This window comes from Protopterus annectens, chromosome 2.part0 (assembly GCF_019279795.1).
Source record: "Protopterus annectens isolate FY-2018-M chromosome 2.part0, PAN1.0, whole genome shotgun sequence".
NCBI classification, from domain to species: domain Eukaryota; kingdom Metazoa; phylum Chordata; order Ceratodontiformes; family Protopteridae; genus Protopterus; species Protopterus annectens.
Genome location: NC_056728.1, coordinates 781,938,643 through 781,956,119, shown reverse-complemented (window position 1 = coordinate 781,956,119; position 17,477 = coordinate 781,938,643).

Genomic DNA, 17,477 nt, shown 5'->3' with positions numbered 1-17,477 from the left:
GGAGGGGATGCTACTTTCTTCTGATTTGTAGTGTTAGATGCTATGAAATTAGATGTTATGGGTTTTAGATGTTTCAAAGTAGACCCATATATATATATATATATATATATATATATATATATATATATATATACACACACCCTATTTGTTCTTGATTGTTTAAAAAAACAGTAAGTTTGTATCGGCATTTTCATTAATGTCTATAATAATGCAGATGAAATCTGATATCTTTGATGTCGCTGTTTCCTTGTGTTTTTTGTGTTAGTGTCACTATCATTCAGTATACAATTGAAGTTTCCAATTGTTTTTCCTTTAGAGTGTTGTATACTGTCTTCCAAGTGCTGCTTGGCCACTCTGACTCCTAGTCCATGTATCCAGTAAAGATTTACTAGAGTATATATCTCATTTATTGATACTGCTACTAAACAAAACATTCCTCACTTGTCATGATATGTATTAATAACTGTGGGCATTAAGATTGAATTTTTTCCATAGAACTGTTGCTCCTCTTCTATTTTGTTTATAATGCAAACTTAATAGAACTGTGTAATTTATATTGTTTGTCTTCTTGTGCAACACTGGTCTCTTGTAGGAAGATAATCTGTGCATTGAACCTTTTTAAATATTTTAAGACTTCCCCTCTTTTTACTGTTATTTAACCTATTTACATTGATAGAAATACTTTTCATACTTAAATTACTACTTACAAGATTGCTAGTCATGTACATGTACTTTTACCAAAGAACAAACGTATATTACCAAAGAGAATGATATATTTTCATCTGATGTAACAAAATGATAGTAATTCAGACACCCAATGAAAAATTGTTGAACAGTAAAGCATTTTAAATTTAAGTAAAAAACAGTATAAGCAATCTGTAGGGAAACAAACCCCACCCTTGAATAGAATAGCCATTCAAGCACACCTACCAGTAATTCATTCTTCATTCCTTAGTCTAATTATCTAGTCACTTTCATTATAACAAAGTAGCTTAAAAATCTTTTTTACTTTATGAAATATATTTTTGGCAATGTTCGTATTTTAACCGAAGTTGTTGTTGTTTGTCTTTCGGCTTTTCCCAGTTAGGGGTCGCCACAGCGGAACTCAGGTCCACTAATGATTGGCAGTAGATTTTCACTAACGCCGAGGTGCCAGCTCGACGTCCAACCTTCAATGAAGGCACGCCCATTTACACATGTCTTTCAGGTTTAGGAGACATGCAAGTGATTATTTTAAATGCAGTCATATAATTATAATATTTTTAATTTTTACTCTTAAGACAATGCAGTTTACAGAGAAGTTTAACATTTGAATGCATTATTAAAAAGTCTCCAGTGTATTGAAACTTGTTTTAATATGAATTTATCAACATTTGTCATTGTAGATCCCTTTAAACAATGTATGGATGTAAACTAGTAATCTGAAGTAGGAAGACTTCATTCGTCTGCAACCTGTGGGTATCGGATCCGATCTCTGATCCGAGCCGGCAATTCAAAAGCTTAGGCTCCGAGCTCCTAGCTCCTCCCTCTTACCCATAACCCCTTGCCAAGCCCTGACTGACCTCAGATTTCATTTGCCGCTTTCAAGAAGCGAATTCTTGAGCTCCTGGCGTGGTTTTGAGATAAGTAGTTTTCTGACAGGAAAATTGATTAAATTCTCTTTTTTTGTTTCAAATATAGTTAGTGTTGTGTGTGGTTAAGGCTTTCCCTCCCTCTTTAGTTAATTTTTCTCGGGTTTTCGTAGTTTGTTTGTGTGTGTGTGTTTAGGCCTTAGGTGTTATGTCTGAAGCCCCTAAGGCTGTCTTTTCGAATGTGCGAGTGTGGCCATAAGCTGTCCCCAGCAGATGGCCACACTCGTTAGTCATGCTTGGGGTTGAACACCTGTCTTCTGGTTGTACCATTTGTGCAGGGTTCAACCCCGGCTTTAGGGAGGTCGAAGTTAGTGCTGGCGGGTCTTTTACCCCAGATACTGCTTCGGCCTCTGCCTCCTCCAGTCAGCAACTTGTTGCTGTGAGTTCTCCCCCTCCGGCTGGGACTCAACCTCCCTTAAAAATGCCGGAGGGGAAGGATTCTAGTAGGGACAGACAGAAGGAGAGGCACAGGAGAAGCACCACAAGAGAGGCAGCTTCCAGCTCGGCTCCTCCATCTAAGCGGGCTTCCCTGTGCCTTCTAGCCTTCCTCCTCCTCGGCTCCACTCCCCTCGGTTCTCTCCTGGACCCGAGGAGGAGGAGGCTAGCCCTTCCCGGAGGTCACCGGGGCGGTTCTCTAGGTCCGCGGTGGCCTCCTCTAGATCGACTTTTCGATGGCGAAGCTGATATGGACCGGATGATGAGGAAATTCATCCAGGCCCAAATGCAAATGGGAGTGCTCTAGCCCCCAACGGGAGGGGCTTGACCCTTTTTTCGCCCCGTAGCTCCTTCTCCGACCCATACCACGGGTTGGAGCTGGCCCCGTGCAGATTTGGATCCGGGCGTGGGTCGGATCCCATTGGTCGGCGCACCTCCAATCCGTCCCATCCCTTGAGTGCTTGGTGCCGGACCCGACCTCGGAGCCGAGGCGAGCCTCGGATCGAGGGAGCTGGTGTGAGTTAGGCTCGGTGCAGGTCGGAGCACACTGGTCTCGGATCCGGCGGTTTCCTCCGACTCCGATCCGTCGTCGGATCCGAGTGGGGTCGGCTCGGGCTTAGAGAAGCTGGCTCCCCTCGGCTTTCAGCGTTATGGAAAGGGCACTGTCGAGGACATCCGGACCCCGGTCCCTGCCACGGCTCCATCCCGCACTCCATTGCAGTTGGGCCAGGCCCCACCAGCCGGTCCCAGGGACAGCCCGCCTCGATGTCCCAAGTGGTTCCCTTGGAACATCCATCTGCTGAAGAGTACTCCTCGGACAGCCCCGATGAAGTACCTCGGGCGCAAGTGCAAGAGGAGGCACATGGACTCCCTGAGTCCGTCACTGAAGACACGGACTTGGATGAAGGGAAGGCTCCCCTAGGTCACCCCTGAGGCGTCTCATTTGGAGACATCATGGAGATGTTAAGGATCAGGGGGTCTGCCCCAAGGCTTCTTCGGACGAGTCTGTGTTCTTGGAGGCATTCGAGGGCCCTTCTACCTCTTGGGTGTCCCTCCTGCTGACCCCTGGTAGATCTTATATCTATCAGGCGTGGAAGGATCCGGACACCATTGAGCCTATCCCAAAGCCCGGACCGCATTCTTTCTCCTCCATCAGACCGCACCCACTGGAGTAAGGGTCCCCAGTAGATGCCATGATGATGGCTGCAGCCACGAAGAGGAATTGGCCCAGGAGAGTCCCTCCGTCCATCCTCCGGGCAAGGAGTCCCGTTCGATGGATCGAATTGGGAAGAGTGTTTAGTTCAGCGACCTTCTCCTTGAGAGCGCTGAACTACATGGCATGTCATTAGGATGCAGCGAGATCTGATTAAAGAGCACGCTGCATCTCCCCGAGTCCATCTCGAGTGAGGATAAGCAGGTTTATTCCACCCGAATGGCCACTCTAAGATCTGTGTCCAATACATCTATGCGGCTGCTGTCTCATGCTACTGAGGGAGCCGCTAGAGCCAGCGGAGCAGGCCTTGTCATGAGGCGACAGGCCTGGCTCCGCCATTGTGATTTTGCTGAGCCCTTTAAGGCGACCTTGAATGCCCTTTCGATGGTTCTGCCTTATTTGGCAAGACTGTTCGCGAGACACTTGTCCAGAGCGAAAAGGACGGGAAGACGCTGTCTGCCGTCGGAGTCCGCTTCTCAGCTCCCCAGAGGTCCTTCTCTAAGAACCAAAAGGGACAGAAGAAGATGTGGTTCCGGAAGTCGCAGCAGTCCCAACCTGCTCCGGATAACCAGTCCTTCCGTGGCAGAGGAGGACGGGGAGGTCGTCGTGCCAGAGGCAGGGGGGCTCCTGGCAATTTTGGGTCCAGAGAACCCTTCTCTGAGAGACCCACGCAGCAGCCCTGAAGGGTTGCCCGGCTGTCCGTCTCTGGAGGCAGTCGGGGGGCGGTTTTCGATGCACCTGACTTCTTGGGAGTCCATAACAACAGACAGTTGGGTGCTTTGACTCATATCCAGAGGATATTCAATACCCCTAATCAAGATCCCCAAATCTCGCAGCCTCCCAGATGTTCCACCCGACCAAAGGGTGCAAATCGAGCAGCTGCTAGAAAAAAAGAGCCATCCAGCGCGTCCCCCCAGATCAAGCCGGATTAGGGTTTTACTCCAGGTTCTTTTTGGTGCCAAAGAAGACGGGGGACTTAAGACCAATTTTAGACCTTTCCCTGTTGAACCTGTCAGTAACCAAGCAAAAGTTCCGGATGGTCACCCTGCAATCTATACTCCCCCTTTTGAGGGAGAACGACTGGATGTGTTCCATAGACCTCAAGGATGCGTACTACCACATTCGGATGGACAGACGATCCAGGAGGATTCTTTGCTTCCGGCTGGGAGCCAGTCACTATCAGTTCAGGGTCCTCCCCTTTGGTCTCACCTCAGCCCCCAGGGTGTTTACCAAGGTGTTAGCGGTGGTAGCGGCCCACCTGAGGCTCCAGGGATTACAGGTCTTTCCATTACCTGGACGACTGGCTCCTGACTGCATCATCAAGGCATCTTCTGTGCTCAGCCAGGGATTACTTCCTTCAACTAGCACCAAGGCTGGGCATAACGATCAACTGGGAGAAATCTTTCCTGAATCCAACTCAAATTATAGATTTCATAGGAGGAAGACTAGACACCAGATCAATGCGAGCCTTCCTCACCCCGGACCGTATCGTCAGCCTGAGGTGTCATGTGACAGCAATCCTTCAACCGTCACCAACTGCAGCTTCGGTCCTGAGGGCCCTAGGTTCTATGGCGGCAGCTATCCGCTTCTAATTCATGCCCGCACGCATGCGGGTTCTTCAATGGACCCTTCAAGTTCAGTGGTCTCCTCTTTGTTCGTCTCTAAGCGCTCCGATTGCGGTCAGCAGAGCGTGCAGGGACTCCCTTCTGTGGTGGCTTCTTTCTCCGGGCCCCTAGCAGGAAGACCCTTTTGCTGCATTTCCCGAGCCACAGTGACCACGGACGCTTCTTGCCTCGGGTGGGGGCATTCTGGGAAAGATTGTCCAAGGCACGTGCAATCCCACAGAGACATCATTGCATATAAATGTCCTGGAAATGAGGGCGGTGCTCCTAGCGTTGCAAGCACTTCACCACGTTCTTCCTACAGGGACTATTGCGATTCAGACAGACAACATGTCCGTAGTCTGGTATATCAACAAGCAGGAGGAACCAGGTCTTATCCCCTTTGTCGAGAGGCCATGAGAGTCTGGGAATGGGCAATTTCCACCAAACGCTTTCTGATAGCAACGCACATTCCGGAAAGTCCAACATCCTTGCGGACAAGCCCAGTCGCACCATCCTTTCTCCACACGAGTGGTCCCTAAACCTTCAAGTAGCGAAGAAGATTTTTGCCGTTGGGGCAACCCTGTTGCGATCTTTTGCTTCTCCCTCAAACGCCAAATGCGACAATTTCTTCGCTCTACTTCCCCACCAGGGAGTTCGAGGATGCTCTGGTGCATGCTTGGCCTCCCGGTCTCCTTTATGCCTACCCTCCACTTCCTCTGATGCAGAGGTTTCTGCAGAAAGCCAACAGTTTGGGGAGCAGAATGATTCTCATTGCCCCATTCTGGCCTCGACAACCTTGGTTCCCTTCGTATGGTCTCACAAAATCAATCCACCATGGATTCTGGATCCAATTTGGATCTCATCTCTCACCCTCTGGGAATGCCAGTTCCCAATCTGCGGACCCTGAAGTTGACAGCTTGGCTGCTCCAATTCCAACCTTAATTAGGACTCCGGTATCTCTTCACGGTCAAAGCAATTTTGGTGGCTGCTCATAAACCTTCTACCAGACAGGTTTATCGGAGTAAATGGAAGAGGTTCTCTATATGGGCAGGGCAGAGAACAGTGGATCCCTTTTCAGCACCTATCTCTGCGGTGCTAGAATTTCTAACAGACCTCTTTCATCAAGGGGCCAGTTCTTCCACGATTAAAGTACAATTGGCGGCTATATCGCATTATCATATTGGACAGGACACAGCTCCCCTTATGACAGAAATTATGCAAATCCTTTCTCAAGGAGTTTTTTATTAAGACCTCCAGTCAAGGAGGTTGTACCTTGGGATTTGTCTTTAGTCCTGCAGGCCCTTACTGCTCCTCCTTCGAGCCTGCAGCTTCTGCTGATTTAAAATACCTTTCCTGGAAGACTGTCTTTCTGGTAGCTATCACTTCAGCCAGAAGGGTGTCTGAGCTTCAGGCTCTTTGTGTCAAACCGCCTTACCTTTCTTTCTTCCCTGATAGGGTGTGCCTCAGGACCAATCCATCTTTTCTTCGAAGGTCTCTTCTGAATCCAATATTAACCAGTCAATCAATTTGCCTGTCTTTTTCCCAAGTATTCAAACAAAGGGAATACAAATTGCATTCATTGGATGTTCATAGACAATTACGTTTTTATATTAACAGGACAGCTGGCCACAGGAAATCAGATCAGCTGTTCGTCTCCTTTGCTAAATTTGCTCTGGGTAAAGCAGTGTCTAAAGTCACTCTGTCTAAATGGATTGCTAATTGCATATTGCAGGCATATGACACTTCAGGCAGACCTGCTCCTCAGAGGTTACGGCTCATTCTACTAGGGCAGTTTCTACGCCAGCCGCCTTTAAGTCCGTGTTTCGTTGGATGATATCTAGCGGCAGCTACTTGGGCCTCGCCTCATACTTTTATTTCTCATTACAAGGTGGATGTTGTTTCTAGAGGAAGAGCATCCTTTGGCTCAGCGGTGCTCGAACATCCTTCCATGATGGCGCCCAAGATTCAGGTAGCTAGGGACTCTGTCCCACAGGTTGCAGACGAATGAAGTCTTCCTACTTCAGATTTAGAAGTTATGTACTCACCATAACGTTCCATCTGAGTAGGTGACTTCATTCGATGTAACCATCCCTCCATCCCCTGACCTTTATAGAGTATTTATGCTGTTTTAGTATACTGTGGTCAGTATTTGAGGCAAACTCAATCTGAGGTCAGTCAGGGCTTGGCAAGGGGTTATGGGTAAGAGGGAGGCGCTAGGAGCTCGGAGCCTAAGCTTTTGAATTGCCGGCTCGGATCCGAGATCGGATCCGATACCCACAGGTTGCATCCGAATGAAGTCACCTACTCAGATGGAACGTTATGGTGAGTACATAACTTCTAATTATTACCCTTGTGAGATCATTAAGTAAGAACACTTTTGTGTATTTAAACTTCCGCGGTGGTGCAGCGGTAGCGTTGCCTCACAGCAAGAGGTTCTCCCATTCGATTCTCGGCTGGAGTGCGGGGAGTGCCTTCTGTGTGGAGTCTGTATTATCCTCCCTGCGGTTGGGTGGGCATTCGAAAGACATGCGTAAATGGCTGTCCTTCATTGAAGGTTGAACATCGGGTTGGCACCTCAGCGTTCGTGAAAATCTACTGCCAATCATTAGCGGACCGGAGTTCCGCTGTGGCGACCCCTAACCGGGAAAAGCCGAAAGACAGAAACAACTTTTGTGTATTTAAACTATGAGATGTAGGTATCATCAACAAACCTGTTAAAGGCAATGTTTCTTAAAATACAGATATCTTGTATATTTGTTTTAAACATTAAAAACTCTAACAATATTATCTTGTCTAATAAATTACTTTGACATCTGCTATTGCATTACTTATTTGCATACTCCATTCTGCTGTACATATCCTCCAGAAGTACATACACAAGTGTTCATTCACTTTTCCATTTCTTCCTGCTCATTTAAAACGTTGTTTAACATTCATTTAAAAAAATAGTTAATTGAATTTGCATAATGTGACTGTAAGTGTAAATGAATTTCACTGATAACATGTACTACCACCTTGAATGTGTATGCAAGTTCATGTTCGTATACTAGATTTGCTTTGCTTGTGCTTATCTGTGCTCTCCTTTCTTAATATGTCAACAATTTATGTTTTGGTTCCCTTTCTTTAAATTAAACCCAGTGAAGTTACATCTGTGTTGAACAGAAATACAAGTCTAGTTATTTCACGGTCTTGTCTGTATTATAGTTTATTTGCTTGTAGCAATATAATGCCATTTAAAGCTATCTGGATGTATTCAATCTGTTTTTAAAATTAAATGCATATTTTAACAAGCCATTCAGAACTCTTTTAGGGGTCATTATTGCTGATCAATTTAAATTATATCTTCATATCCAAAACTGCATCAGAAAGACTCCTTCAAAACTGGGCCTACTTAACAGAAAGAAAACACGTCTCACAAATGAATCTAAACTCTCACTAGCATAATCCTATCTACTACCCACCCTACTATATGGTGCCCCAGTCCTTACAAATCTTCAAACAAATCTCTTACTAAACTTGAACATATATAGAATAAAATTGCTAGATTTGCCATTAATTTATCCTACTGCTCGCACCACTACCTATCGCAAAAAAAAAAAACATTGGCTAGAACTGTACCATCAACTCCTTCTGCCTCAACTAAATCTGATTTGCTCCATCTTAAACCAACCCCACTCCTGTCCTGCTCTCTCAACACTCATCACCCCCTGCACTCCTAACTGTACACTCCACAACTCTGACAACTCCTCCTCCAGATATAAAAAACATTAGCAAACTTCTATATAATTACTCCGTAACCAATGCATGGAACAAACTGCCACTATTTTTAAGATCAATCTCCAACTTAACTATTTCAAAAAACTTTAAAAGACTGTCTACTAAATTATTGGACCTGCTCTTGCGGTCACTCAACTTAATCGACCTGCCCTCTTTCCTAATTCCACTTCTTTAAAATTTTTTCTCTCCACCTGTCATCCTTCATTTTACTCTAAAATTTATTATACTAAAAATATCTTAACCTGTTATGTTTTTCTTTTCAATTTTTACCTACCTCCTGCTTCATAATTGCTAGTAACTGCACTTTGGACTAGCTACTGGAAGAAACTGTATTGTAATTATTGTTGTAGTTTATAGTTCCACTGTAAGTATGGTTTAGGATGAAACTATTAGTAATTACTGTTAAGTTTAGCACCATTTTACTTTATGTACTATATTCATATTACTTGTAATTATAGGTTCATAGGTGCGTGTACTAGGCTAATGGCCCTGGAGGCTTTACAAACCTAGCCCATAGGATTACCCTGACATTGTGCACCCAATAGGTTCATAGTTCTTTTGGAGCTTTTTCACCTCTGTTCTCTGCTGAAAATGGGCATATGCCCAGTTGGACTAACCCAGTCAACAAATGTCAAATAAATAAATACTGTACATTTTAAGTTAAAATAATGTATATATCTCTTTAAATAACCAGAAAACTTAAATGGCTCATGTTTGACCCTTAACCTGATTGCTTACATAATGTCTGAGCAGTCCTGTTTAATTTTCTACTACTCGCATATTCATCAAGAGATTTTAAGCTTCTAACTGAATTAAAAATTGGGAATTCCATCTAGAAAGCAGGAAAAATGTTTTAGCTTGTAACCTGTGTGAGAAACTGAGAGACGAGTAAGTAAACAGAACACTTATGATTGTAGCTCGAGCTCATGGAATGTTTAACTGATTTTCACTTTATTGTGTGGCTGTTTATATAACCTAGTCAAACTCTATAAAGAAGTTTACAGCCATAAAAACAACAGTTAGATTTGTCACATTTTAAACCAGCAACTTTTAAAAACTACCCAGTTTTATATTTAAAATGTAAGCTGATAACCATAACAAATTAAGCAATGAGATGTTTATAAAGAATTAATACTGATATAAACACTCAGTATTTTCGAAGTAAAAAAAAATTTTTTTTTTTTTTTTGGAAAAAAAAAAAAAATTTTAATTTTAAAAATTTCCCCAAAAACAAAAAATTTTTTTTTTTAAAAAAAAATTTTTTTTGGGGGAAAAGGGAAAAAAGGGGGAAAAAAAACCCCCCCTTTTTTTTTTTTTTTTTTAAAAGGGCCCCTTTTTTTTTAAAAAAATTTTTTTCCCCTTTTTTAAAAAAAAAACCCCCCAAAAAACCCCTTTTTTTTGGGGGGTTTTTTTTTTCCCCCCCTTTTTTTTTTTTTGGGGGAAAAATTTTAAAAGGGTTTTTTTTTTTAATTTTTAAAAAAAACCCAAAAAATTTTAAAAAATTTTTTTTTTTCCCTTTTTTTTTTAACCCCCTTTTTTTTGGGGGGGTTTGGGCCCTTTCCCTCTTAAAATTTTTTTTAAAAAAAAAGGGGGCCCCCCAAATTTTTAAAAGGTTTTTGGGGAAAAGGGGGTCCCAAAAAAAAATTTTTTTTGGGTTTTTGGGGTTTTTTCTTTTTTTTTTGGGGTTTTTAAAAATTTGGGCCCCCTTTTTTTTTTTTTTTTTCTTTTTTGGGGTTTTTTTTTTTCTCTTTTTTTTTTTTTGGTTTTTTGGGCCTTTCCCCCGGCCCCTTTTTGGGGCCCCGGGAAAAGGGGGGTTTTAAAATTTCCCCCTTTTTTTCATTTAAATTTTAAAAACCCCCCCCCCTTTTTTTAAAAAATTCTTTTTTTAAAAATTTTAAAAAAAAACCCGGGGTTTTTTCCCCTTTTTTAAATTTTGGGGGAACTTTACCCTTTTTTTGGGGTTTTTCCCTTTTTTTTGGGGGGTTTTAAAATTTTTTTTTCCCGGGGTTTTTAAAAAAAAGGGGAAAAAAAAATTTTAACCCCCTTTTAAAAAGGGGGTTTTTTTTTTTTTTTTAAAAAAAAAAAATTTTCCCCAAAAAAAAAAGGGGAAAAAAAAAAAAATTTCCCAAATTTTTTTTTTTTTAAACCCCCCAAATTTTTTTTTTTGAACTCCCCCCCCCCCCAAAAAAAAAAAACCCCCAAAAAGGGGGCCCGGGGGCCCCCCCCCCCCAAAAAAAGAGGAAACCTTTAAAACCCCCTAAGGGGGTTTTTTAAAAAATTTTTAAACCCCCCCCCTTTAAAAAATTTTTTTTTTAAACCCCCATTTTGGGGGGGGGGGGGTTCCCTGGAAAAATTCCCTTTTTGGGGGGGGTTTGGGCCCCCCCCCAGGTTTTTAAAAACCCCAAAACCCCCTTTTTAAAAAAAAAAATTTTTTTTTTAAAAAACCCAAAAACCCCTTTTTTTTTTTCCCCAAAAATTTTTTTTTTTTGGGGCCCCTTTTTTTTGGGAAAATTTTTTTAAAAAAAAACCCCCCCTTTTAAAAACCCCCCCTTTTTTTGGGGGGGTTTTTCCCCCCGGCCCCCAAAAGGCCCCTTTTTTTTAAAAAATTTTTTTGGGGTTTTTTTTTTTCCCCCCCCCTTTTTTGGGGGGGGTTTTTTTAAAAATTTTTTTCCCCGGGGGGTTTTTGGGGAAAAGTCTTTTTAAAAAAATTTTTTAAATTCCTTTTTGGGGGGTTTTTTTTTTTGAACCCCAAAAAAAAGTTTTGGTTTTTTTAAATTTTATTTCCTTTTTTGGGGGGCCCCGGTTTTTTTGGGGGGTTTTTTTTTTCCCCCGGGGGGGTTTTTTTTTTTTTTTTTAAATTTTGGGGTTTTTTTAAATTTTTTTTAAAATTTTTTAAAAATATTTAAAAAAACCCCCAAATTTTTTTTTTAAATTTTCCCCCCTTTTTTAAAGGCCTTTTTTGGGGGGGTTTTTTGGCCGGAAAAAAAATTTTTTGGGCCCCCAAAGGGGGGGAAAAAGGGGGTTTAAAAACCCCCAATTTTTTTGGGGGGGGGTTTTAAAATTTTCCCTCCCCTTTCTTTATTTTTTTTTAAAAAAAAAATTGGGAAAAAAAAATTTTTTTTTTTTTTTTCCGGTTTTTAAGGGGTTTTTTTTTAAAAAATTTTTTTTGGAAAATTTTTTGGGGGTTTTCCCTTTTTTTTTTTTTTTTTTGGGGTTTTTTTTTTTTTATGGGGGAAATTTTTCCTTGGGGCCCGGGGCCCAAAAGGGGGGGGGGGCCCTTTTTAAAACCCCCCGGGGGGGGCCCCCCCCAAAAACCCCCCCCAAAAAAAAAATTTTTTTAAAAATTTTGGGGCCTTTTTTTTTTTGGGGGGGGGGCCCCCGGGGGTTTTTTGGGTTAAAAAATTTTTTTAATTTAAAAAAAGCCCCCTTTCCCCTTTTTAATTTAAAAAATTTTTTAAAAAAAAAATTTTTTTTTAAAATTTCCCCCGGGGGGTTTTTTTTTCCCCCAAAACCGGGTTGGGGGCCCTTTTGTTTTTTGGGGGGGGGGGTTTGGAATTTTTGGGTTTTGGGGGTTTTTTTTTATTTGCCCGGGGCCCCGGGGGGGGGGGGGGGTTTTTTTTGGGGGGGCCCCCCAAAAAGGGGGCCCCCGGGGGGGGGGGGTTTTTTGGGGTTTTTTCCCCCGGGGGGGTTTTTTTTGGGGTTTCCCCTTTCCCCCCGGTCTTGCCGGGCCGGGAAAAATTTCCCTTTTTATTTTTTACCAAATTTTTATTTTCCCCAATTGGGAAATTGAACAAAACCATTTTATTCCCCAAAAAAATAACATTTACATTTAATTTAACACTTAAAGTTTTTTGGAATTTGCAACCCCTTGGATCCTTCCTTTTTTTTTATATAAAATATAAAAATAAATATATATATAAAATTTAAAAAATTTTTTTTAAAAATTTTGTTTGGGGTTAAATTTTTTTTCCGCTATTTAAAAATTTTAACCCCAGGTCCCAATTTTTGGATAATTGCCCCAAATTTTATATGTGAAAAAGAATTTTTAATCTTTTTGTTAAACTGGGTGAGTTACAGAAAAACTTTTTTTTTCTTTTTTCAACCCCCGCCCGCAGCCTTATCGGGGAACCCCAAAAAAACCTGGCCCTGGGGCCCCCAAAAGTATTGCCATTTTCGTTTTGGCATCAACCGTGATTCCTATTTTTTTCCCGAAAGCTTTTTTTTTGGGAAAAAATTTTTTTGGGAAAAATTTTGAGACTTTAGGGTAGACCCATGGATTTTGTAGCAAACCGATTTATTCTGCCCCCCCCCGAACAAATTTATTGTTCATAGGTACTTGTTACGGGGGCGCAGCTTTTCCCCGTTTTTTTAAAAGCCCGTTACCCTTTATTTAAAAAATTTTAATTTTCTTACATTTTCTTTTTTAAAGAATTTTTTTTTAAAAGGGATGAAGAAGGCATTTGGGGGGCCCCTTGCCCAACGGTTTTAAGCGGTGTTCCTTTCCCGAAGAAGGGCTTTTTTAAAAATTTCTAGGGGCTCTTCCCAAAATTGTTATGTTAAATACTTCCCAGTTTTCCTTTTGGGCTACGGGGGAAACACTCAAGTGGCTGTAGGCCACTCACCTTCTAAAATTTTAAAAAACCCAAATTTTTAACGGGAAAAACCCTACAGTTTTTGGTTATGTATCTGGTCTCATTTCTAAAGGGAAAAACCCCCCCCACCCGAAAGGGGAAAAAAAACTTCAGGAAGGAAGATTTTTTTTTTTTAAAAATTTTTTTAAAGAAATAAATAAAAGGGTTTTTTATAACCCCTAAACAAGGGTTTCTGGGTCTCCGCTTAAAGGAATTTTTTTGACTCAAAAACAAATAGTTGAAGAGAATTTTAACCAAAGCAGACTGCTTACAAAAATACTTAGAAACTTTTTTCCTTCTCTTGATGGTTTTTTGCCCCCAATCACCTTTTCCCCGGCCCGCCAAAAAACCCAGTAAACCCCCGAAATTTCCCCCTTTAAAAGCTCTTTGCCCCAACCAAAACCCAACTAAGGAGCTTCGGGAAAAACTTCTCAAAGATCCAAAGTCCCCCAAAAAAAGGAAGTTCACTTTTTTTTTTGGGGCCAAAAAAAAAAACTGAAGACCCATTTTGGTTAACAGTTAAAAACTGTTCCCAAACCAAAATTTAACATTCAGATTTCCCCCTTTTTTGGGGGGATTATTCTTAAGATTCCGGGGGCTTCTTTAATCAAATGGGCTGCCAGGATCAGCCCCCCATTGGGGAGACTTTTTGGGCCCCCCATCCTCTTGAACCCCATGGACAAGTCATTGGTCCCTCACGAGTAAAGGGTTTTGGGGCCAATTTGGCGACTGGTCCTCACCCCCCCCAGGTTTTTGGAAAGCCCCAATTTCTTCGACAAAAAAAAAACAAAAGGGAGAAAAAAAACCTCCAAAAACCCAAAAAAAAACAGGGGGTGCTACGGGCCGTCATTTTCACCCCAAACCAGCTCCCCCGATTCCCCCCCATATACCGCAAACAAAATTTTCCGGAAAGGCTTCAGGCCCCAGGACCTGGCAGCTTCTAAATTTGGCCCCCTTAAACAAAACAATGGTTCCGCAAGGGTTCCCCTTTTACCCTATTCAAAAAAACAACCCCCAACAAGGGGAGAGGGCCCAAACAATTTTAACCCATTTCCCCCAGGGCCATTTGACAAAATTTCCCCTTTTGGGGCAAGGGAAAACCGGCTTCCCCTAACCCACCTCAAAGCCCAATAATTTCTGACCTCAGGCTTTTTTTCCCCCCTGGGCAATTGCGTTATCAGACAAAGCATTTCGGGCAACAACAAAGGGGGAAAATACCCCGTTCGGGGGCCCGAGAAATTTCATTAGCTTCCCCGCTTTTAGCAACCTTTCCCCAAGCTCCCCAAAGCCAAAAAGGGAGTCATTTTCCCTTACTGGCCCCGCTTTCAGCCCCAAAAAGCCCTTTTTCCCCCTAAAAAAAAAACAGCCCTTTTCCCGTTTTAAAGTCCCAGGCTAAACCAATTCCCAGGACTTTTCATCCTCCCCCCCCATGTTTCACAAAAAAGAAACCCTTTTTTAATCGGGATACAAGCCCACTCCCGAAAGTTTTTCCCCCTTGGGTCATGATCCCGCTATTTGGCCCCCCCAGATCGGATTATACCCCAAGGGTTAGCCCCCCAACCCAGTAAACCCCTTTTTCCCATTTTAGCAAGAAAAATTCCCCCACCTGTTCAAACAACCCGGCCCCCAAAACCCTCCACCAGAAGACTATATCAGGATAAAGGAAAATGTTCTCCATCTGGTCTAAGGATAAATGCTCCCATATTTTTGACTGTGGTGCTGCAATATTTCATTTTTGACAATGGAGCCTCTGCCTGCCCTTTAAGTACATGGTGGTGATTTCTAATTTCCACAATGGTATATATGGCCCCCTCTCATCCCCACTCTGCAAAGCCTTTCTAAAGGGGAAACCTTCTTTCAGGCCTCCTGTCAGCCCTGGGGAAACCCTCACTTTAGTCCTTCAGTCTTTGACTCAAAACCCTTTAAACCCAAAGTGTGACCCAAAGTTCTTGTCATGGAAATCCTTTTTCTTGGGCCATCAAAAGCCAGACAGGTCAAGCTAATTGTGCAAATGAAACATTATGATCAAGACCCCTATCTGGTCTTCCATAAAGACAGGGTATTTCTTCGGATGAACCCATCCTTTCTTCCCAATTTTTCTGAATTTTCCTTTAAAAGACCATTGACCTATCAGTGTTTTTCCCAAATTTTTTCCAGTAAAGGAGAATACCCCCCAATTCCATGTACATAGGAAACTGAGATTTTATATGGGACCAAACCTATCCGAAAGTCTGAACAGCCATCCCCTTTTTCTGGGCCTGAATAAATGCATTTTTAAAGGGTTACATTATCAAAATGGCAAGGGACTGCATTTTCTTTTCCCTCAAAAGAACCTATGCCAAAAGTTAAAGCTTCCACTAGATCTATGGCAACATCTGTAGCCTTCCATTCAGGATGGCACAGCCCCCATGAGCTAAGCCCTCCTTTATAAATCATTACAAATTGGACTTGGCCCGGGGAGGCCTTCCTCAGTGGTACTCGGGAAATTTCTTCCATGGGGGATGACCTCAAGGTAGTTTGGGGATTCTTTTCCCATCAGTGATAAATGGAAAGAATATTAACATCATCAGGAAAAAGGTTATTTTTCATCTTTTTTCAAACCCCCTTTGTCCTTCCACCTCCAAAAATCTCCTGGGGTGCTTTGGGACCAAGTGGTGTCCTAATTTTTTTAAAATGGCCTTCTTTTTAGCAAACTTATCTGAGGTTGGGGGGAGGGGCATTCTGGGTAGAAGCTTTGCTCAAGATTTTTCTGGCTGGAGTGAGCTTGGTAAAAAGGCCGCCTCTGTTCCAAGGCCTCAGAACCGAACCAATCAGTGATGAACGAAAGATGATCATTCCAATATAGATGGAATGTTATTGTAAGATGCAACTTCTTTTTTTCTTGAGAAGAATCTAAAGCCATTTTTTTTAGTACAAAAAATGAAAATATGTCCCTTTAAAGTATAAACAGAATTTTAAAGCTTATATTTTTAAATGATAGGTGGGGGCAACAGCATAAGGTCAGAGTACGAAATATAAATTTCTCACACACCCTGTTTCTTCAAAGGACTTTCTACAGTAAATACATGTTTTACTGTACTGAAGTTAATCCTAGAAGGTAGCCCTGTTTTGTTCAGTCTTACTGTTTATCTTTTCCACTAATAGATTGGCCACTTGTTTCAGTGGGTGAGGGGTGCAGGTAGTTAGGCACACAGTGACCAGAGTGTTCAACCCATGAAACCATCACTTTTACTATTGTGCCACTGTCACACCAAACTACCCTGTGTAAGCTGAGTAGTAGGAATAGTTTGATATCTACATTGCTGATGTGCAGTTGACAAGTATATAGTTGCCTGACTGATACAGGGAAGTCCTTCACAGTGATGAGTATTGGTTACAGGAACCATGAAATGCACAGACCAGTCAGAGTATACCCCCCAAGTATGCTGAATTCAGTAAGAATATATATTTTTTATCTTGAAATTGAGGTCCCACCTTGATGGGGGTCCTGTGGTTGAGTTGAAAACCTTTCAGTAATTACCAGGTTGAAGGGTTAGTGATTTGCAAGGTCCAATTTATGAATAGTGAGTCCTGACTTGCAGTCACTGTTGAGACGGTGATGCATGATAGAAGTGTGCATCGAAGACTAATTGGCTATAGCATAGATTTCTGCAGTGCAGATGTTGTTGAAGCAAATGGTGAAAGCTCAAGTATTGCTCCAGTGGAGCACAGTTATAGAACTGTGCAGTTGAGAATCCACATATAAAAGGATTGTTTGCCAGCTGTGAAACCTACCCTTTCTGGGAGGAAGAGGCAGAGCTGTTTGGTCTCCTTAAACTGAAGCAGCCACATCAGGCAGTGTAAATCAAGGTAGGAAGGGCCTCCTCCATCTCTGGTTTATGCTTCAGGAAAGCAAATGGAGAAATGAGTAGACAGGTTTAGAGATAGCTTGGAAACCACTTTCAGAAAGAAACAAGGCTTCATCTTAAACATCTTGCCCTCTTAAAATACCAGATATGGTTACAAGTACAAAGGCTTAAAGTTCCAAGACTTTGCAATCAGAGTTGATGGCCTTCAGAAGAAAAAAGAAAAAAAAATAGCAGTAATCTCGAGTACTTTAGAGACTGTTGTCTTGAACGGGGAGCAGTCATGAAGTTCAGGTCTCCCAGAGGAGATGAGCTCTAATATTAAAAAAAAAGGGGGAATT